The sequence below is a fragment of the Balaenoptera borealis genome (genome assembly GCF_965194805.1).
Source record: "Balaenoptera borealis genome assembly, chromosome: 11".
Taxonomy (NCBI): domain Eukaryota; kingdom Metazoa; phylum Chordata; class Mammalia; order Artiodactyla; family Balaenopteridae; genus Balaenoptera; species Balaenoptera borealis.
Window position 1 is genome coordinate 64,454,749 of NC_138868.1, and position 22,795 is coordinate 64,477,543.

The 22,795-nt window shown below is 40.0% G+C and overlaps 1 long non-coding RNA gene across 1 annotated transcript in view; it reads left to right on the top strand.

Moving 5' to 3' along the window:
• LOC309605920 overlaps window positions 1-22,795 on the top strand; it is a 98,560-nt gene that overhangs the window by 34,444 nt on the left and 41,321 nt on the right. The gene's annotated exons all lie outside the window — the stretch shown is intronic.

Here is a 22,795-nt window from a genome sequence, read left to right on the forward strand (position 1 = left end):
CTCCGCAGCAAGAGAAGCCACCGCAAGGAGTAGCCCACGTACCACAATGAACAGTAGTCCTCGCTGGCTGCAACTAGAGAAAGCCGGCATGCAGCAAAGAAGAACCAACGCAGTCAAAAATAAAAATAATTAATTAATTAATTTTTTAAAAAAAGTAAAAGCAAGGATTAAAAAAATATTCAACTGTGTAATTTAATTATGAGCATAATGAAGCTTCACACATTACAAAATCAATTATTAAAGTGGCTATTTTTAAAATATATGTATTTATGTATGTATATATTTATTTATTGAAGTACAGTTGATTTCCAATATTGTGTTAGCTTCAGGTGTACTTTTATTTTTTATTGTTTATTTATTGAAGTATAGTTGATTTACAATATTGTAAAATAGTTATTTTATTTTGATTTTGCTTATATTTGCAGAACATAACAGATACTGATAGTCTATATCAGTGTTTCCATAAGTTTTCTAATGATATGAATTATAAAGGAATATTTATTAAAAATACAATTCCTTAGCTCCCAAGCCTTGGAGTTTCTGATTCATTAGGTCTGGGATGAGACCAAGAAAATTGTAATTTTAACCAATACTGTAAGAAATTTTTATTATCAGGGAAATTTGGGAAACAGTAGTTTCTGTTAACTGGTATCCAACTCCCAGACCCCATGGGAACTTGGAACATACAAACTCTACTTGTATAATCAATCTGTCAGGCACTGGGCTCAAGGCTTTCCACATCTCTTTTGGTCTCCACAACATTCCATAAGATAGAGAGTGTTACCATTTTCGGGAATCAAATTTTGAAAGGTTGAATATCTAGACCAACAGAAAAGTTGAATAACCAGACCAGGAATACAATGCCAGGTCTACCTGGCTCCAAAGGCTATGCCCAATCAGTCTGTATTTTCTTCTGCACGTTGCCAAGTCTTGCATCTCAGAAAAGGAAAAAAAAGAGAGGAGGAAAAGAAGGAAATAGAATTCCAGTAAGTGCACTTTAGCTTTTCAAGAGATTATTGAATATACACAGTAAGTCAAGAAGTTAAATACACCTTAAAATTATCCAACTGAAATGTAAAATTGTTAAAAAGAATCATGTAGAAGTTCCAGGGGAAGACCAAAGGGAATAGATGGTCATAAAATAGATCTAAGATGATAGTTGATTTCTATATTAGTGTTCAGGTAGTTGTTATTTTGTTGGGAAGTAGAGAGCCCCTTCTGTTTGAGGAAGGAGAGGAAAGAATAACTAGGTTATAATACTTGAGGGGAACTGGTTTATTGTTTCTCTGAAGTTGGCAATTTAAACTATAAGGAGAACATTCTTTTCCGATGGCTGCAACCATTAATCTTGACTGAAGGAACGAAGCAAAAGTAATGCACAGTCGGTAGCTCCGATCTTTGATCTGCATTAATGATGCTGAGAAAGGAAATTCTCCAAAGTCTCTTGATAAGCAATCCTAGTTATAAGAATCAGATTATTTTATAAAAATGCAAGACCTGAGTTGAGCTAACTTTTTCAGAGAACACAAGCTGAGTTGAGCTAGTTTTTGTGCAGAACGCAAGCTCTAATGTTACGCTGAAAGGCCCAGCAAGCAAAACCTTCAGGCCTTTGGTGCAGAAATGGGACAGGTAGCCCATGACGAGAAAGGGTGGAATATGTCAGCAAGTTGTTATTGAAATAGCACCGCCCCCCTTTGGGTATGTGGTATTGGTCTGAATGCAGACAATGGTGATTATTTTTCAGTTTTGTTATGGATGTGGTTGCTTCCTTGGCTTTCAAAAAATTCTACTTCCTTGGTTTCTCTGTTTCAACGTGTCATAATATCTCTGCTTTACAATTAGGGGAGGTGGTCTTGGAAATAGACTAGTATGCGGGTGGGATTTATAGCTTAGGGGAGACTACAGTATGGTAATGAACTTAGCTCAGGGGAGCTTCCAAAAAGGTAATAGACCCATTAACCAGTAAGAGGACAGTTATAGGAATGAGTCTGAAAGTGAGAAAGCCATTATAAAAGAGCCTGATAAGCTGAAAGGGCCTGGCTATAAAGCAACATCAAAAACCCTGTTAGTTCCCACCCTTCTTATATAGTTGATATAGATCAGAAATTCATCTAAGAACTTTGTGTTAGAAAAGCAAAGTAATATCCCAGGGGAGATGTTTAAACACTAGGGCAGGGTGTTGTGGTTTTCACTTTCAAAGCACAGTTTGCATATAAGGAAGCATCCTAGTGAATATAAATAATTTTATTATTTTGTCTATATTGAATTTATTTCATTTACACTTAATTTTTTAGCTGAAAATAGGTTTTTAAGACCTGAATGTGTAAAGTAGGGATGTCAAAGAAAAGGCCCAGTTCTCAAATGCAGAAAACTACTACAAAAAGTGGTGTGATTTGTCTAGGCATTTGCTGCCTTGATGCTTTGCGTGCCTGAGATAAGGGGTTAAACCCATTGTTCTTTGAGATCCTCCCAATTCTAAGAGCTGTAAATCTATGAACCAGAATCTGAAGGGGAATAAAAATAAAGCCTTTTCTCATTAGTATGTCTAAGAAACATTTCCCAACTAGATTGTATTATATCTCTTTACCATGTCATATACTATCTACATGCCAAGTAGAAAATATAGTTGGAAATGTTTTTTTTTTTTTTTTTTTTTTTGCCAAATATAACTCTGTTCTGGGAAACTACTTTCTTTACCAACCATGACTATTCAGTCACATCTTAGAATGTAGTATAGGTGTCCAAGGAATACCCACCATGGTCTTCTGAGTCACTGAATCAACTCTTAGGAAAAATTACAGATATATTACAAAGGCACCAGGGACTGGCATAGTGTCCACCTGTTTGTCTTGCAGATGTCTAACCTAGCCAACCAATTGGTTGTGCATTGTGAGAGGGGAGAACAGAAGCATCCTGTAATAGCCAAGCAAGTTGGTCTCTTAGACATCTCCATATGACTGTCTCATAGGTCTATCATACTTAACATATCCAAATCAAACCAAATCCCCAAAAGGTGTTCTACATGCAATCTTTCCTATCTCGGTAAATGGCACCACCATACACCCAGGAATTCAAGTCCAAACCTAGGACTCATTCTAGTTCCTGCTTTACCTCACTCCCCAAATCTAATTCACCAACACATTCTGCAAATTCTGAACAAATTCTTCTGAAATAAATCCTGAATTTCACCATTATTACTCTTATGATCCTACTCTAAGCCACCACCATCACTCATCTGGACTGCCATAAAAGCCTCCTGTTTTCACTGTTGCTCCTCTATATTCCATTCTCTAGCCAGAAAATAGAATCATCTTTAAAAAACACAAATCGGTCCATATCGCTCCCTTGTCTAATTCAACCCTGTCCATGGCCTTTCACTATAACTAAAACATAGCCAATAGATCTACCCTATAAGATCCTACATGATCTGGCCTCTGCCTACCTCTACGGTCTCACCTCCTACCTCTCACCCTTTTCTTCAGTTCACCCCAACTAAATTATCTTTTTCTTCTGTCCCATGAACCTGTACACCAAACTCCGTTGCACTCAGTGCCTTTGGGTTACTGTTCTCTATGCCTGATATGCTTTTCCTGGACCTTTTTATAGCTGTCTCCTCATAATTCAGGTCTCAGCTCAGGGATCACCTCCACAGAGAAGCCTCCTCACCTCTCCTCTCCCTATTCATTAGATTTATTTGGAGATTTGATTTTTTTAAAGCTATATTCATCTATTACTTTGATTTTTTAAATTAAGGAAAAATAAATATATAAACAAATAAAATAGCCTCCTTAGTCACTATTATATGAATTTGTTTTGTTTTCTTCATTATAAGCATAATTTTCTCAAATTAATATTTTTATTTATGAGTTTACTTGTTTATTGTGGGTTTCTCACTATAATGTAAGCTCCATGAGAAGGGGGATTTGTTTCAATGACCCCCATGTCTGCCATATCAACCAGTGTATCCCAGCACCTACCAGGTCTTTTGTACATCGTAGTCTCTCAATAAATATTTGTTAAGTGCATAGATTTCAGTTGCCTAAGAGAGAGGTAGTTTTCTCTTGGCTGAGAATGGTCACATGCATTCATTTAAAAAGAATGTTTTAATGAAATATTTTGTTCAAGTTGGGTTCTGTTTGCATGTTAAGATACTATTGCCAGGGACTTCCTTGGTGGTCCAGTGGTAAGACTCCGTGCTCCCAATGCAGGGGGCCAGGGTTCGATCCCTAGTCGGGGAACTAGATCCTGCATGCATGCCGCAACTGAGTCCATACGCCGCAACTAAAGATTCCTGAATGCCGCAGTAAAGATCCGGCATGCCGCAGCTAAGGCCCGGAGCAGCCAAAATAAATAAATAAATAATAAATATTAAAAAAAAAGAAAAGAAAAGCAAGAATCCCCATTTATCTCTTAAAAAAAAAAAGATACTATTGCCAATACTCGTTCACATGGAATGTGATACAAATGAGAAATTGTCAACATAAAGGTAGAGCTTAAAACAAAGACGGCAAATAGTATCTTTATCCATTTCAGCATGTCAGTGGTGAGGTTCACATCAAAGTAAAAACTGAAAAGCAAAGTTAATGTTGACTTGGATCTGATAGCTAATTTCTGAGTTCTGCTTTCTAGGCAGTGGTGAACTGGATGGAACTGCTAATGTTGGAAGTGAAACCAGAATATGAGAATGCTCTAGGCTGGTTTGCAGCACAGTGAAAATGGAAGAATAAGAGGAAGAGGCAGCTGCCTGGAGACTCCAAAATGAATACACAGTTCTGAGGAAGAGAGTAGGGCAAGTGATTTAGAATTAGGGCTTTGAAAAATAAGGCTCTCATTCATTGAATGCCTATTATGTGCCAGGCCATGGCCTGTAATCCTTACAGGAACAACTTAGGTAGGTATTATTTCCCCATATTACAAATGAGTAACCTGAAGCTCAGGGAGTTAAATGACTTGCCAAAGCCACATAGCTATGTAAAAAGTAGAGCAATGACTTAAATTAGATTTTTCAAATCCCAAAGTTGATGTGCTTTCCACTGCACCACACTGTCTTCCTTCCATTTATCACTGTGATTTCTGGACAGTAAACGCTTCTGATGCCAGGGGATGTGGCCACCTAAGTGAAATGTCCAAGCTGAACTGGGTTCAAGGTTTGCTGACCAAATAGGTTTCAAGCCTCGTGCTCACCCCTGTTCCTCCAGCATCCCCTCGGCAGCTCACCTCTACCTCTGTCCGCTGGGGAAAGCATCTTCCAGGTGCTAATAAGAAAGCTACTCTGGCCATAGCGTGAGGGGAAGAGGCAGCTCAGCGAAATCACTGCTGAAAGCCTGGGCAGGCTTAGGCCATGTGATCTGAAGAGCTGAAGTGTGCAGCCCACAGAGAGAAAGAATAGGGTAAAATGCAAAATTGAAGAGGAGGATAAGTGAAAGAGGAAAATCCTCCTGACAGAGGTGAATTAGTTATGGGGCTAACTCCCCACGGGAAGAGCTGTGGCTCCGTTTTCCAACTCCCGAGCAGAAAAGACGCTGCAGAGGGCAAGGGGGAGACTAGGGGGGAACATCAATGACTAACAGGCACTTTCCACCTCCGAGTTTTATGAAGATGAGTGAAGCACTTTTGAATGGAGGTAGAAATAAAAAAATATAATAAAAATGGAAAGATGGAGTTGACTAAGGCACTGCAAAGATCAAGAGGAATGGAGGCTTTTGGCCCTCATGCTGAGTGAGGAAAATCATTTCTTCCAACCAGGAGATGCAGAGCTGAGCGGTTCAGAGGTTTGAATTCAGAGTTCAGGCTCTTCCACTTGCCAATTTTATGAACCTGAGCCAATTACTTAGCCTTTCTAAGCTGCAAATCAGGAATAATACCCTATTTTATTGGTCACTTCTCCATATAAAATAAGGCTAACCTCATTGCAGAGGGTTCTTGTGAAATTTGAATGAGAGAACTCGTGTAAAAACAGTGCCTAGCACGTGGTAAGCACTCAATGAATGACACTCATTATTATTGGTCGTGGCTCTGTGTGGAGGGGGAAATATAGCTGGATCATTATTATCAAGGTCAGATTGTAGGGACAATTCCTCCCTTTATTCTTAACAATGGTGCCTCCTTGGTTTAATTATTTGCTATGCTGTTAGCTCACACCCTCACTACTGACTTGGCTTTCCCTCACAGAGAAGATGAAGCCCAAATATGGTAGATCCCACCTCTCTTCTTTGGCAACCTTGCCTAAGAGAAGCTCAATCCATGTTGGTACTCCATATCATTCAGAGGATAAAGCCATCTCTCCATGGAAGGGTGTTGTGCACAGAAGCTAATACTAATGACATTTTATATTTATTCAAACTTTTACAGTTTACAAAGCACTCTTACCTTAGAAGGGTTACTATCTTCATTTTATAGATGAGGAAACACAGACTTAGAGAAGTGAAGTAATTTGATTAAGGTGCCATAGATAATTGGTTGGTGGAGCAGGGATCCACACACGGCTTCTCTGACCCCTAGTCTGGAGGTCTTTTGTGCCACAAGATGCTATATAGGACACGAACAGCTAGCAGATTAGAAAGCTAGTTGCTTCCAGTGATAAAACCATTGAATTTAGAACAGGAAGGAACTTTCAGATTACCTAATACTGTGGTTTTTAGACTGTGTCCACGGAATCTGGTAGGAGGTGGGGAGAGTCAAGCAGGAGGTGGGATTGTATGCAGCTCAGCTTTTATTAATTAAATTTATAATGTTACAATGTACTTTGAATAAATGTTTAAAACATTAAGACTTTCCTTAAAAAAGAAGAAAGTTTGAAAATCCCTGATCTAGTTCAACTGTTTCATTTCTCCAAGTAGGATACTGAGGCCCAGTCTGGTTAAGTACCTTGTCCAAATCTCTTAACTACTCAGGGGTAGGGCTAGAACCAGGACTCTGTCCTTGTCATCTGCTTATTTAATTAGTGTGCCATAAATATCCTCATTCTTCAAATATTTTTCTTTGATTACCTCAAGCAAGTCACTTACTTGTGACAATCAAATCATCAAGAAGAAATTAGCCCTGGGGTTAGTTTCTCCTGACTACTCACTACATGACCTTGGATCAGCCCACTGATCTCTGAACCCTCAGCTTTTCCATAGGTTAAAATGGGACGATAATTCCTGTCTAGGCATCTCTCAGTGGGAATGTTGTGATGACTGCAAAAAAGAACATGTGGAGGTTTACAGAGTTCTTGAGGGAGGGAGACTCAGCAAGTTCAATATGGTATTATTTACAAATGCCTACCAAGTATGCCACTGCTTGTAAGCCAGTCTCTGCAATTTACCATCCTTATTTATTTGTTGTTCCTCAACTGAGAGGGCAAGATAGTTTATTTTTGTAACCATGTCAAGTACTACTGGTTTGTGAAATAGCCTCAAAAACTTCTTATCACACTGGCTTTCCGATAAGACTTTGTGATTTCTTACTACTTACACGTGGAAAGTAATCTTTTAAGGTTAAATACCTTTCATTCTAGACAAGTTACAGAGGCAGCTGTCACTGCAGCATTCTCAAAAGCCTGGGGAGCCCAAAGCCAGATGAGATCAAAGGACTTGTGTGCAAGTTACAGGGTTTGGAAGCCTTCCACTTAACTGGCAGTTTCTCCTCCTTCAACAAGGAATACTAAGAAAATACTATCACAGACCTTCAGACTGATCTTGAAAGTAGCCTAATTTACTTGTGACTTTGGCCAAGTTTTTAATCTCTCTGAGCTTGTTTTCTCACTTGTGGAAGGCAGATATTTATTGCCTTCCATTTCCACCTCATAGGGCCATCAAGGATCAAAAGAGAGAGCACAGGGTGGCATGTGAAGTATTTACTAACTAAAAGCATTGTTATTTTTAAGAATTTGTAAAATGTTACATTTATTTATAATGTGCATTTTAACTAAATCCTCTCAATTTGTTAGAAATACCCACTTAGAATGATCAGCCACTCAGGTTGAAGAGAGATGTTTCAATTTATGCTGATCTCTGTGAAGAAAGTAAAGTATCAATACTGAGCATGGCTTAGTTAGATCTAGGGAGTTATCTCCTTAATTGGCATTATCACAAAACAAGAAATATTTTTATATTTTCAATTAAGAACATTTTAAACTAAAGAAACAAAAACAAAAAAACAAGAAATGAAACAGATCTTTACCAAAATTCTATCCTGAATCTGCCAAATTTCTAACTACCTCTCTTGGAGAATAGCATTTCTATACTTACCCATGTTGATTATTTTAAAAATCTGGACCTAGTTTCCATTATGCAGACAAGCCAGACACAGAAGCCATCCAATATTTTAAGACTACAACGTTTACTAATGGATGTCTGGCTAGAAACAGTGTTGGCAGAATTCTGGCAGAGGCATTTACTCTCACTAATGATGTGGAACAGGGCTGCGTAATCATGTCCGCTTGAATTAAGTCTTCCCAAGACTGTCATATTTTACAATGGAACCACAAACAAGCACCACCCCTAAAAGTCTTGGGATTTTCCTGGAAGAGGCATTACGTCAGAACTGGTTCAGACCTTCCCAAAGTCATTGCCCCAGCCAGTCATTTCACTTAGGACCTTCTTTACAAAAATGACTTCACAGAGTACAGTGGACATCAGACTGCTTCACACAATGTTTAGAGACATAGACAGTATATCCTATAAATGGACCATCCCAGACCAGGAAAAGTCTATCAGACATTTCCTCAGAAACCACATCAAAGTGCTTCTCTTGCGCATATATTAACAGATCCCTAAGGTAGAAGGACATTCAATCCATTCCCCCAACTCTGCCCCAGGAAAGCTATTGCTAGTTGTGCATTATCGTTTTCTTTCCTAGCTGGACCTGGGATAGAATCATCAGTAGTTATTCATCAATAAGGAAGAAGAACAATGACATTCATTTTGACTGCCTGGACATTGTTACTGTATCATTCTTCTGGGGGAGAGTAATTTCTGTCTATTAAAGTAGACAGATTCCAAACTTAGATATGTGAGAAATCATTTGGTATTTAATAGAATTCAAGTCATGCACATAGCCCTAAAAATTATAATCAACAAGGAGCAAGGAAAATGAATAACAGCAAGCCTTTAAAATGGAAATCCTTAGACTAAAGGAGTAGCTTTGTTATCATATTTGTATTACTCAGTATTAAAAATATCAAGATACTGTCATCGGATTTCTTTCCCTTCTATCTAGTTCCTAGACCTCCAAGGAATCTTCATTCTATTTTCTGAAATTAGATGTTGATTCAAAGATTTTAGAAGTAAACCATGAATTGAAGACAGTAAAGAAGCATTAATTTTTGCAGATTACTATTAAATAACATCTTTACCCCATATTAATAATTTAACCACAGTGTTTGTCAAATATTCCAAAGATCTACTTTAGAAATATCCTGTATTATCTGAAACCAAACCTGGTTATTTCAAATGGATTGGAACTTGGCTCTGTGTTTAAAAAGGGTCCTATGTCCCTCCTCCTTTCTTCCCTTCCTTCTTTCCATGCTCCCTCCCTCCCTCCCTTCCTTCCTTCTTCCTTCCTTCATTCTTTCCTTCCTTCCCTATGGCCTTATGGTGCTCCTTATCTATATCTAGGGCAATATTTCAGTGGAAGGTGTACCTCAGGAAACAATGTGCTAACATGTTCACATAGTGGCATTGAGACAAAGAGATGTATTTGCAAGGCATGATGCTGTCTGTAGTCATTTGGGCTCCGATACAGCCTCTATCAAGAGGTTTGTGCCTTAATTGTTGATGAAGATGTAAAGATTATCCCTTTAATTTTTAACATTGTCAAAGTTAATATATACCATTTACTTTTCGACATTGCCAATGTTAATACAAACCTTTTAATTTTTAACATTTTAAAAGTTAATATAAACTCCATTAATGCTTCTCAGCTGATCAAACACAGGAATGATCACTATGCACTAGTTGTATCAGTAGTTTTTACAGTAGGGAACCAGTACATTTTTTTGGTGATGATATTGTCAACAGTCATAATGATATCTACCTATATTTAGATTATTTAAAGTACTATCATCCTCAGTCCCTCTTTGAGACTCTCCTTGGACCACTGCTCATAGCTCCAGGCTTCTCCCCCAATTGCTTCTGTAATCTCATGACCTCTTCTCCATGCTGCTGCTCCCCCAATCCCTGGGCCGTCATTCTTTAGATGTACATCAAATCTATCCTTCATTCTTCCAAGTGTAGTTAACATAGGCTATGGTGTGTGGTAGATTTTACTGAGTATATTCATTTCCTAGGGCTGCCATAACAAAGTACCACAAACGGAGTGGCTTACACAATAAAAATTTATGGTCTAAAAGTTCTGGAAGCTAGAAATCCGAAATCGAGGTGTTGATAGTGTTGTTCCTTCTGAGAGCTATGAGGGAAGAATCTGTTTGGAGACCTTTCTGCTTGACTTGTAGATTGTTCTATTCTTCCTGTGTCTCAGCATTGTTTATGCTTTATGCCTAGTTGTGTCCAAACTGCCCCTCTTATAAGGACACCTATCATATTGGATTAGGGTCCATCCTAATGATCTCATTTTAACTTGATTTCCTCTGTGAAGACCCTATCTCCAAATAAGGTGACCTTCTGAGGTACTAGATGTTAGGACTGCAACATATCTTTTTCTTTATAGTTTTAGTTTTTTATAGTTTTCTTTATAGTTTGTGGGGGACACAATTCCACCCATAACACTAAGTCTTGAAGGTAGTACATGGGAATACAGCATAGAAAAGAAAAACTTAAACTGAATCTCAAGTGTCATTGTCATGGAATCCATTGACTATGTTACAGGGTCTGATTCTCTCCTTCCTTCTGTCCAATCTGCTACCATGTTTCTGGGCCCAGCTCATCATCCTAGATGGAAATACTATTATGCACATCTCTCACTTCCTGTGATGGTTAATTTTATTTGTCAGATTGACTGGACCACAGGGTGCCCAGATATTTGGTCAAATATTATTCTGAGTGTTTCTGTGAGGGTGTTTTTGGATGATATTAACATTTAAATCTTATGAGTAAGGCAGGTTGCTTTCTATAATGTGGGTGGGTCCCACCCAATCAGTTGAAAACCTAAACAGAACACAAGGCTAGCCCTCCCCTGCCTTTTCCTGTCTGATGGCCTTAGAATGGGAACGTCAGCTCTTCCTGGTTCTATAGCAGCTTCCAGCTTTAAGACGCAAACTAGGACACTGGCTCTGTAGAATGTACACACACACACACACACACACACACACACACTTTGTTCTGTTTTTCTGGAGAACCCTACCTGATACACTCCCTAAGACCTACCTATAAAGAAAAATCACAAATAACATAAGTATCCCTTCACATTCACAACCTATCTGCCACAAAACCAGCCCTTTATCTTACTAAATACAATATCCAGCTCCTCTAATCTTAATCCTTTACAACTGGGTCATTCTCCTGGGTTTTTTAGTCATCTTTATGACTAAAAATGCTCCCAATTGGTCTCTCCAAGAATAAAGCAAGAGCCTACCCTGAAGACAAAATCCAGCTGCCAATATTAGTGCACCCCTGGATTGAGAAATACTGAGGTCCAAACCTACAGCCCTCTGATACGTTCACAAAACTTCTCACATATTCTTTGTGTACACTTCAAGTCACTGAGGACTTTCTCAGGTTCTCCTCATCTAATTTCATCTAAGGTTTTTCATGCAACTAGACAATTCCTTTATCAAACTGCCTTTTATAGTTTAATATTGTATGTGTGTGAGTTTGTACAGAATTAGCCTTGTCTAATTAGGACTTAGCACAAAACCCTCCAAAGTTTAAACACATCAGAGCTGAAGCAAATCGGACTTTTGAAAGAGTGTTTACAGGTTGGAAGGGGATGAAAAACTCCCCCTGACTCTGTGGCTTGACTTTCATCTTTACTTTGGGTCTCTTTTCCTGACTCTCTATGTCACCACATCACCTGTTCATGCCGCATCCAAGGCTGTGTGGGTCCACCTTTAAAATTTTCAATGTGGACAAAATTGTTTCCCTTGGCGTAACTGAGACAGGCTGGTATTTTCAAAAACAGCTTTACTAAACATGAGGGAAAACAGAAAAGAAATAATTACAGAAAACATACCCAGGATAAAAATAGCCAAATTTCCAACTGCAGGTTTCTGTTTCTAAAAATTCCATTAGAAGTAGGAAAGCTTTAGTGGGCCTCAACCTCGTTCGCCCTTAGTCAACCACATCCCTTAATTTTGCCATATCCTGTCTGGACTCCTCTCTCACCTCCAACACTTCATCAGCCCCTGAGCCCTGCAATCTTGAGCTGCTATTCTGATTTTTTGAATCCACATCTCAAAGAAAGAATACCCAATAACTTACTTTTTAAATTAGCATTCTCCTAATAAAAATAGCCTGGACTCCCAAAGACCAGTCAAAATGCCTGCTTACAAGAGATTTTCAAGTTTTGAAATTGAAGATCCACTGAGTCTCAAACATTACCTCTTCTCAATACTGATATTAAACCAGCATAAAGCAAAGTGTATTCTAGGAAATGATCCCTGGGATAATGAATATTCTCTACAATGGCAAGCAGGGTTCTGTGGTCAAATACTTTTGAGGAATGTTGGGTTAAATTAAGTTTTGCAGCTTTCTCTACTGCATAATTTCTCAGCTCATCATGCAGTCAACAACTATTTATTGAGCACCTATTACATAATAGGCACTGCTCTAGGTACTGAGAAAACCTTGGGGAAGAGTGAATAGGACAGGTAAGATCCTTGCCTTGCCTTCATAGAATTCACTTTCTAGGTGGAGTTCACCAAGAAAAGTGAACAAACAAATAAGATTTCGAATAATCTTCACAGCCGAGGACTGTGAAGACCTCAACGGGTGATGTTATAGGGAAGGACGGGAAGTGGGGAACCCAGCAGGCAGAGGGAACAGTGAGTCCACAGACCTAGCAGGACAAAGGAAGGACAAACCTAGCATGTTGGAGGAAGAGAAAAGAGCCTCTGTGGCTGGAGCTGAGAAACTGCAGGTGATGAGGTATGATCTTAGAGAGCACGGTAAGAAGTAAGGTTTGATTGTTGTGCAATGGAAAGCAGTTTGAAGTGTTTTAAGCCTTGATTCAATCTAATTTACAATTTGGAAAAACAAACAAACCAACAAACAAAGAAACAAACAACCTCTCCTTGGCTGTTGGGTAGAGAATAGAATCTAGAGGCCAAGATTACAAGCGGAAACCAGTTAGGAGGCTCTTGCAGGCTCTTGAGATGATGACGGCGTTGTCAGTGCAGATAGAGAGATTGTGGGTGGCTTCAGCACACTTTTGAGTAGAGACAACAAGGCTTCCTGATGGGTTAATGTGGGTAATAGGGACCAGAGGGACCAGAGGAAGTTGGTAATAACTTCCAGCTTTGGGGCTTGAGCAAATAATTACATGTTGGTAATATTGACTGAGCTGGAAAAGACTAGAGAAGCAAAGGCTTAAAGACATGAAGGAAATAAAGAGATTGTTTTACTCAAGGTAAGTTTAAGATACCTATTACACATGTAAGAGGTGCTATCAAGTAGACAGGTCTTACATATCTATGAGTCTGGAGCTTAGGAGGAAGGTTTGAGATATAAATTGGGAAATCATTAGCATACAGATGGCATTTAAAGTCCTAGAACTGGATGAGATCACCTAGGGAGAGCTCAGAGAGGAGTTAAGGCTCACAGCCAAGCCCTGAGGCACTTCAAATTTAGAAATCTTGTACAGAGGAGAAGCCAGCAGAAAAGACGTGTGCATCAATGACTCTATGAGAGGCAATACAAAAGGCAGTGTTTCCCAAACTTATTTGACCTTGGAACCTTTTGTCACATAGCATCACACAGGCCTAAGGTTCCAAGGACAACCTTTTGGGAAATACTATTCAAACCCTTCTAGCAGCACTCCACTGTGGCATAATAGATTAACTTCTAAGGCGACATAGGTAAGTCTTCTCCCTCTAAGCAGAGAGGTGTTTCAATAAAAGCCCATCAGTTCCTAAACAAAACAGTTCCCTGATGATCTAGGCCAAAAAATACACCTACAGGAATCACACAGGTGCCAAAGGCAGTAGAAAGGAAAGGAGGGCTGTTCCACCATTGCTTCATAGAGCCAAACCCCACATGCTGGCAGTTTTTAGCCTTTTTACATTAATTATAGTTATTTTGGTGGAGAAATGAGATTGAAAGTCTGAGGAGAGCACCAGGGAGTAAATGCTCTCTCTCTTTTTTTTTTTTTGGTGTGCATTATATAACTTTTTCCAGGATACTAGCATTTCGGTGTTTCTATTTATATACACTATACCAGAGTATAATATGATGCTCTGGAAAGAGTTATTTGAAAGTGTGGAGTCCTAACCACTGGACCAACCAGGGAGTTCCCAAGGAAAGAGTTAATTTAGAAAAAGATATATTTCTCTTTTTTCTAGTTAGTTTCTTTTGTTTTTGTTATAAGGAATAGAAACTCACTCAGGTATATTATTGGGATCTGAGGCAGCCCTAAGGACAGATTTCTCTCTACAACACATTTTCCGTCCTCTTCTCTCTCTCTCTGTGTCTCTTGTGCTGTCTCTGTCTCTCTCTCTCTCTCTCTGTGTCTCTGTCTCTGTGTGTCTGTCTCTCTCTCTCTCACACACACACACCCCCACACACATACCACATACATGTAGGCTCAGAGGATGTATGTTCTTTCTCTCATAGGACCTCTGAGACCTCTCATTTTTTTAGTTACGCACTGAAAGATCATAATAAAATTCTCTATATTTGCATACCACAATCTAAGTGAACCACATATGTTATGAACTGAATGTTTGTGTCCCCACAAAATTCATATATTGAAATCCTAACCCGCAATGTGATGGTATTAGGAGGTGGGGCCTTTGGGAGGTAATTAGGTCATGAGAGTGGAGCCCTCATGAATGGGATTAGTGCTCTTATAAGAAGAAACACAAGAAAGATGATCTTTTTTTAAAAAAAATTATTTATTTAGTAAGTTAGTTAGTTGCTCCGGGTCTTAGTTGCGGCAGGTGGGCTTCTTCATTGCGGCATACATGTGGGATCTAGTTCCCTGACCAGGCATCGAACCTGGGCCCCCTGCATTGGGAGTGCAAAGTCTTGACCACTGCACCACCAGGGAAGTCCCAAGAAAGATGATCTTTCTCTCTCTCTCAGCTATGTGAGGATACCAGGAGAAAAATAACCATCTGCAAACCAGGAAGTATGTCCTCCCCAGACGTCAGATCTGCCAGGGCCTTGATCTTAGACTTCTAGCCACCAGAACTGTGAGAAATAAAAGTTTGTTGTAAGTCTATAGCCTTATAACATCTCACACTGGCTAAGACAACACACTTGGTCTTGGAGGTTTGTTTTATGAGGAGACCAAGGTCCAGAGAGGAGAGACACAACCCAGTGGAATGAGCCCTTGATGGGTTTGATAAGCCTGAATTCTGCCCTTCTGTGACTGTTGGCAGGTGGCTTCATCTGGGTCTCAAATTCCTCGTCCACAAAAGGAGGAGATTGGGTGGAGATAAGATCTTCAAGATGCATTTTTCAGCATTCACAGTCTGATTTTATGATTTTGAGATGGAGTGACTTGGCTGAGGTCATACAGCTTGGTGGCTCATGGCGGAATGGGAGCCACATCTTCTATCAGCTGTTTTGTTTCATTACAGCAAACGGCGTTTCCACTTAAAAAAATGTGTAAACATCAACTCATTTTTCTCATCTATTTGGATAGCTGTGAAAACACTGCAAGAAGGCAGCATTGTACAGTGAAAAAAGTATAAATTTTGAAACCAATGAGACCTAGGTTTTGATCTATCTAGGTCCACTTTCAGCTCCGTGACCTTGGAGCAGTTACTTGACCCCTCTCAGCCTCAGTTTTGTCATCTGTAAGACAAGTGTATATGACACCTGCCTCACAGGGTTGCTGATCAGATTGAAACTGTGGTTATAAAACATCACAGCCATAGTAGGTACAAACATTCTGCCTTAGTACATTCACACTGCTATTACAGAATACCATAGACTGGGTGGCTTAAACAACAGAAATTTATTTCTCACTGTTTTGGAGGTGGAGAAGTCCAAGATCAAGGCGCCAGCAGATCCAGTGTCTGGTGAGAACCCACTTCCTGATTTGCAGATGGCAGAAGAAAGACTAGCAAGTTCTTGGCCTCTTCTTACAAGTCCCATTATGAGGGCTCCACCCTCATGACCTAATCACCTCCTAAAGGCCCTACTTCCTAATATCATCACATTGGGGGGTTAGGATTTCAACATATGAATTTGGAGAAGACACAAGCATTCCGTTCATAGCATATGCTATCTCATATTTCACATCTCCCTCCCTCTTAATTATTTGGGGAGATAAAGAATTATAGCACAGAGTTCATGAACCAGGATGAGGGGGAGGCATGTGGTGGCTTCATTTTATGTATAAGTAATATTTATTAAAGAAATCATTGTAGGGACTTCCCTGGTGGTCCAGTGGTTAAGATTCCACGCTCTCAATGCAGGGGGCCTGGGTTCCATCCCTGTTCAGGGAACTAGATCTCGCATGCCGCAACGAAGATCCTCCATGCCGCAACTAAGACCTGGCAGAGCCAAATAAATAAATAAATAAATATTAAAAAATAAAATTAAAATTAAAAAAAGGAAATCATTGTAGTTCTATCCCTCTTGTTGAGAATCTTTTCAAAATATTAGTTTGTGTTCCTCCTTTGGAAAGCACACACTGAATATAATTGAATCTTTCTTGATTGAAAATCTTACCATGTCTCGGGCTTTTTACTCAGAACTTGAATTCAAATTATTCAACTGCCTGGATAAATATGTAGAAGGTGCAAAACTTAGTTTGAATATGTTGAACTCAGGAAATCTTCTAGAATTTTGTTGTTTGTTTTGAACTGAAATCTTTGTTAACAATTTCTTTGTGATTCAGACTTCTAAATAGCGCAAACATTCCATTTATAGATGAGGATCTTGGATATTGTGTTCTGGTTAAACAAATGATCAACAGATTTTTTTTTTTCTTTTCCATTATGGTTTGTCACAGGATATTGAATATAGTTCCCTATGCTATACAGTAGGACCTCTTTTATCCATTCTTTCTTTTTTCTTCTTTCTTTCTCTGTAAACACACATGTACATACATACATATGATCTACATTTTTCCACACCGCCCGGCTTGTGGGATCTTGGTTCCCCCCACCAGGGATTGAACCCAGGCCCTTGGCAGTGAGAGTGTGGAGTCCTAACCACTGGACTGCCAGGGAATTCCCTGTTTATCCATTCTTATATAATAGTTTGCATCTGCTAATCCCAAACTCCCACTCCATCCCTCCCCCACCCCCTCTCCCCACCTCAGCAACCACAGGGCTGTTCTCTATGTCTGTGAGTCTGTTTCTGTTTCATAGATAAGTTCATTTGTGTCATATTTTAGATTCCACATATAAGTGATATATAGTATTTGCCTTTCTCTTTCTGAATTACTTCACTTAGTATGATAATCTCTAGGTCCATCCATGTTGCTGCAAATGACATTATTTCATTCTTTTTATGGCTGAGTAGTATTCCATTGTGCATATATACCACATCTTCTTTATCCATTCATCTGTTGATGGACATTTAGATTGTTTCCATGTCTTGGCTATCGTGAATAGTGCTGCTATGAACATAAGGGTGCGTGTATCTTTTTGAATTATAGTTTTGTCCAGATATATGCCCAGGAGTGGGATTGCTGGATCATATGGCAGGCAACTCTATTTTTAGTTTCTTGAGGAACCTCCATACTGTTTTCCATAGTGGCTGCACCAATTTACATTCCTACCAACACAGATTTTTTTTTTTTTTTTTGGAATGCCTACTTTGTTGAAGGACCTGAACCAGGAATCATTTTGAATGTGAGGAAGTATAAAGATTAGTTTGAGGCCTTAAGAAACATATACTGTCATTGGAGAGGCAAAACATAAACTCATGGAAAAGTAACTATAACAAGATCCTGATAAATGAGTGAAGTCTTTATAAAGAAGTCAGTACTTGAAATGGGACTTGAACTGTGGTTTGATTTGGACCAGCAATGGTCCGTGATAGTGTTGCAGGAAGGGGGACCCCTTCCAGGGCCCGAGAGTGGGCTCTTGTCTAACACTCGAAAATGAATTGTCTGAGGAGACACACGTGCTGACAAAGCAAGAGACTTTATTGGGAAGGGGCTCCCGGGCGGAGAGCAGCAGGGTAAGGGAACCCAGGAGAACTGCTTTGCCACATGGCTTGCAGTCTCAGGTTTTATGGTGACGGGGTTAGTTTCTGGGTTGTCTCTGGCCAATCACTCTGACTCAGGGTGCTTCCTGGTGGCACGTGCATTGCTCAGCCAAGGTGGATTCTGGGAGGTTGGTAGGACATATGGACGGGCGCCTCCTCTCTCCTTTTGACCTTTCCCAAATTCTTCTGGTTGTTGGTAGCTTGTTAGTTCCGCGTTCCTTACCAGGACCTCCTGTTGTAAGATAACTCATGCAAGTGGTTACTATGGTGTCTGGCCAGGGTGGGCAGTTTCGGTCAGTGGCTCCCCTAACAATAGGAAGAATGTTTGCTAGGGAAGGGTTTTTAAAGTAGAGAGAATAATTTGAATATATGCACAAGGGGGATGGGAAAGCTTGGGTATATCCAAAGGACCATAGTTGTTCGTTTCAGAGAAAATTCAGTCTAATGCAAGATATTTAGTTGGGATTTTCCTAGTTTCTGATACCATGTACTGAAGATACGGATCTCTTGAAAAGTGTTTCTTAGGTCCCTGTAGTTGTGGGAAACTGTGATCTACTGTACATTCTTTTGTAAATTAGTTTATCTCTGTGGGCTGATAATATGTAGGTCCAAGAGAATTCACAGGGCTTCGAATTTGCCCATTGTTAGATGCCTAGACCCATCTCTTAGACACCAGACAGCCCTACCAAGACCCGTTCTCCTTTGTAGAATAGAACCCTTAGAGCCACAGGATAGGTCCTGGATTTGGATCCCCGTTGTCCCTCCTTAAACATCTCAAGCCAGGCATGTGGATGAGGGAGAGAAACAGGTTTCTCTAATCTCACTTGCCTCACCTGCCTCTTGTTTGCCAGCCAGCCCTGTGCCCACCCCCATCCCACACTGGCTCCATAAAAACAAAGTGAGTTTCTTCAGAGAGGACGATAGCATTTCACCTACCTGGTCAATGAACTTACACACAACTTCTTTTTGAAAGTGGAAATAATAGAAAAGTGGGAAAAATCTGTGTAAGACCCTGACATGACTTAGTCAACTTTGTGGAAGCCATCACTTCCAGAAGAGGTTTAAAAAAAAAAAAAAAGCATGACATAGCCATGTGTATTCCACACTGAAGTATCTAGGCAGTGAGCCTCTCATTAAAAATTGCTGGATGGATAACCTCATCAACGTTTCCAAGCCTTGATTGATTCTGAGAAGGAGAGAAAAGAAAGGTTGAGATTCTCAAACTCAGCTTTCCACGTGTAAAGCAAATCTAGACTATGCCAAAGAACATGATCTTTTTGCTTTTTAAGAAAGCATTTTATCCTGAACACCAAATGAGGAAGGCCCTTGGTCTAAGGCCTCCCTGTCTAAGGCCAAGGTTCCCTTCTAGTCTTCTTTTTTTTTTTTTTTTTTTTTTGTCATTTTCCCATATCTGGCCTCTTTGTTCCTGCCCTCTACCTTCAATCATAATGCAAAACTGCTTCCCGTATAGTGAAAAATTCCTTTCCTAACAAGGCACAGGGCCAAAGTGGTAGAAATGGAAGGGAACTAAGTACTACTGAATTCGCCCTCCTGGCTTTTGAGATAAGGAAAATGAGGCCCAGAAAGATAAAGTGGGCTTGTTGAGTGTAGGGATGGTAAGAATGGAAGGAAGTGGTGGAAGTTGGTAAGATTATTCATATAGTGTTTGATGGTTTACAGAGTGCTATCATACATGTGACCTCATAAAACCTGTGATGTAGGTGATATTGTTATGTCCATTGTACAGGTGAGGAAGCTGAGACCCAGGGAATTCTCCTATAAGGGGAAAGAGCACATGCCTTTTCATCAGGTCAACTGGCCATGACAAAGCCTAGTGACTCTGCAATACCAAACTCTGCTCTGAAGGGCTAGGCATACGAAGATGAATGACACTGCCCGTGTGCTCATATCTATTAGGAGAAGGTTGTCAGTCTCCCCTAAGGCCGCCCACAGGGCACCCTAATGCTGTCAAAAAATTATCTAAACCCTAGAGGGTCTGAGTCCCATACAGCCATTTGACTCCCTTCTAAACATGGCTACGTGGAAACTTTAGAAAGGAAGGGCCAGTTTTTCTGCAGAGGAATCTACATTTTAAATTGCACAAAATTGAGAGTCTCTGAAATGTGAAAAGTAATAAATTAAAGTTGGCTCAAGATTATAGAGGGATTTGGAGTTTAACTGGAAATAGAGATGAGGTGGGGATGAACTAAGGGCTTTCCGCCCTCTTCCTAACCAATCTTGTACTGTTCTTTGTGAAGTCACCCCCTCTGTGGCCCTGCCTTATCACAGTGACACTGACAAGCATATCTTTTTTTTCCCTTTTGTTCTTGGTAAAAGAATCGGATCAACAACTAGATCATACCCTTCATGGATGGTGAAAAAAATCATCTGAAACCTCTGTTCATCTAAGATTAGGGTCAGCAAACTGCTGCCTATAGGCTAAATCCAGCCTGCTGCCTGTTTTTGTAAGCTCATGAGTTAAGAATAGTTATTACGTTTTTTAATGGTTGAAAAGAATCAAAAGAAGAAGAATATTTCATGCCATGTGACTACAATGTTAAATTTAAATTTCAACGGGAATGAAGTTTTATGGCAGCCACTTTTATCATTTGCATTTTGTTTATGACTGCTTTTGTGCTACAGCAATGGAGCTTGGTAGTTGCAACAGAGACTATATGGCCTTCAGAGCTTAAAATATTTACTATTCAGCCCTTAACAGAAAATCTTTGCCAATCCTTGTCTTAGAGCACTAATCATACTGTATGAGAAATGGTTCTGTTCACATCCATCTCCCAAGCTAGACTTTTGAGCTTTTGAAAGCCTCCACTTTGCTTAGAATGAGGCTTCACTCCTGGTTGGCCCTCTATAAATATTTGTAGGATGAAAGAGAAAACAAATGAATGCTGTGGGTTTAGGAAATTCAGTTCCCTTTTCTGGGCCTCAATTTCCCCTTTTGTGAAATGAGAGTTGCCTAAGGTGAACTTGGTCCCTTCTAGTTCCAACATTCTATATTTTACATTAAAGTTACTGTAGCCAAAAATCAATATATCACATTTAGCTCATTGAATCTTATTTTCCCCAACTTTGTGTTTTCCTTTAGTGACCTTCTGAATATTGTTTGGTTTCCCAGGCCTGTCAGTATCATGAAAGGGATGTCCTCACTAGCTAACTTCAGTGGATCGTCTGATGTCTGTGTGTGTAGTATGTGCATTGCATGTAATGTGAAAGTTCGTTATAAATCAATAACTTCCTTTCTTCAAGTCTGTTTGTCTTGTATGAGTCTAGTGACACAAACCATTTTCTCACGGCATGGTCACCATTAAGAATCTGAAAACAAAAAAGAATCCAAATGTGTGGAGTCCAGAGACCACACTGTGGATTTATGGCCACCCCTTCACCTCCATCAAGATACATCTGTGTGATAGGCCCAGAAACTAGCCATCTGCTCTTAGAAATTTTCACTACTTAGAAAAACTTACTACTTGAAAAGGCCTCCTCTAAACCTCACAAGCTCACAGGGCCATGCCCTCAGGTGGTGTTTGGTGGACACCTTCACGCAAAGTTAAGGCCTGATGTGTTATTAATGTGATTTGATTTAAATCTTTATCCTGCACTGTTTCCTCCTAGAAGGGTCAATGCCTCTCTCTAACCCCACCATTGTCAAGGGGACAGAATCTTAGAATTGAGCCACCTGTGACAGGAGGACACATGCTTGCCTGTCACTGGGGCCTGATGAAACTTTCCTGTATGGAAGTCAAGACCAACCCTCATACATTAGGTGAAATTTGTCTTCTGGACTCTTCTGTTCCCTTTTCTACCCCTCCCCCGAGGTTTCTAACACTGTCCACTGTTTATCCTGGGCCTCTACTATGAGGCAACCAGCGTGGAAAACACTCAGGCTTTCAGTTCAGTATCTCCTTTCCCTTTCTCTTCTAAACAACCAGTGGAGAGGTAGAGTGGAAAAGGGTAAAGCCCTTAGAATCAATTTAGTCTGAGACCCACTTCCTCTACTCATTGGTGGAGCTTCAGTTCCTATTATCTGCTAAATGGAGATAGTACTTATCATCTCCCTCCGCTAATCACTCAGAATCCCTTACAGGCAAAGACCATGCATTATTATTATTTTTTTCAAATTTATTTTATTTATTTATTTTTGGCTGTGTTGGGTCTTCATTGCTGTGCGTGGGCTTTCTCTAGCTGTGGTGAGCAGGGGCTACTCTTCATTGCGGTGCACGGGCTTCTCATTGCGGTGGCTTCTCGTTGTGGAGCATGGACTCTAGGCACATGGGCTTCAGTAGTTGTGGCACATGGGCTCAGTAGTTGTGGTTCGCGGGCTCTAGAGCACGGGCTCAATAGTTGTGGCGCACGGGCTTAGTTGCTCCGCGGCATGTAGGATCTTCCTGGACCAGGGATCGAACCCATGTCCCCTGTGTTGGCAGGCGGATTCTTAACCACTGAGTCACCAGGGAAGCCCGACCATGCATTATTTATTCTTTTTATCTCACAATCCTCAAGTACATAGCATGCGG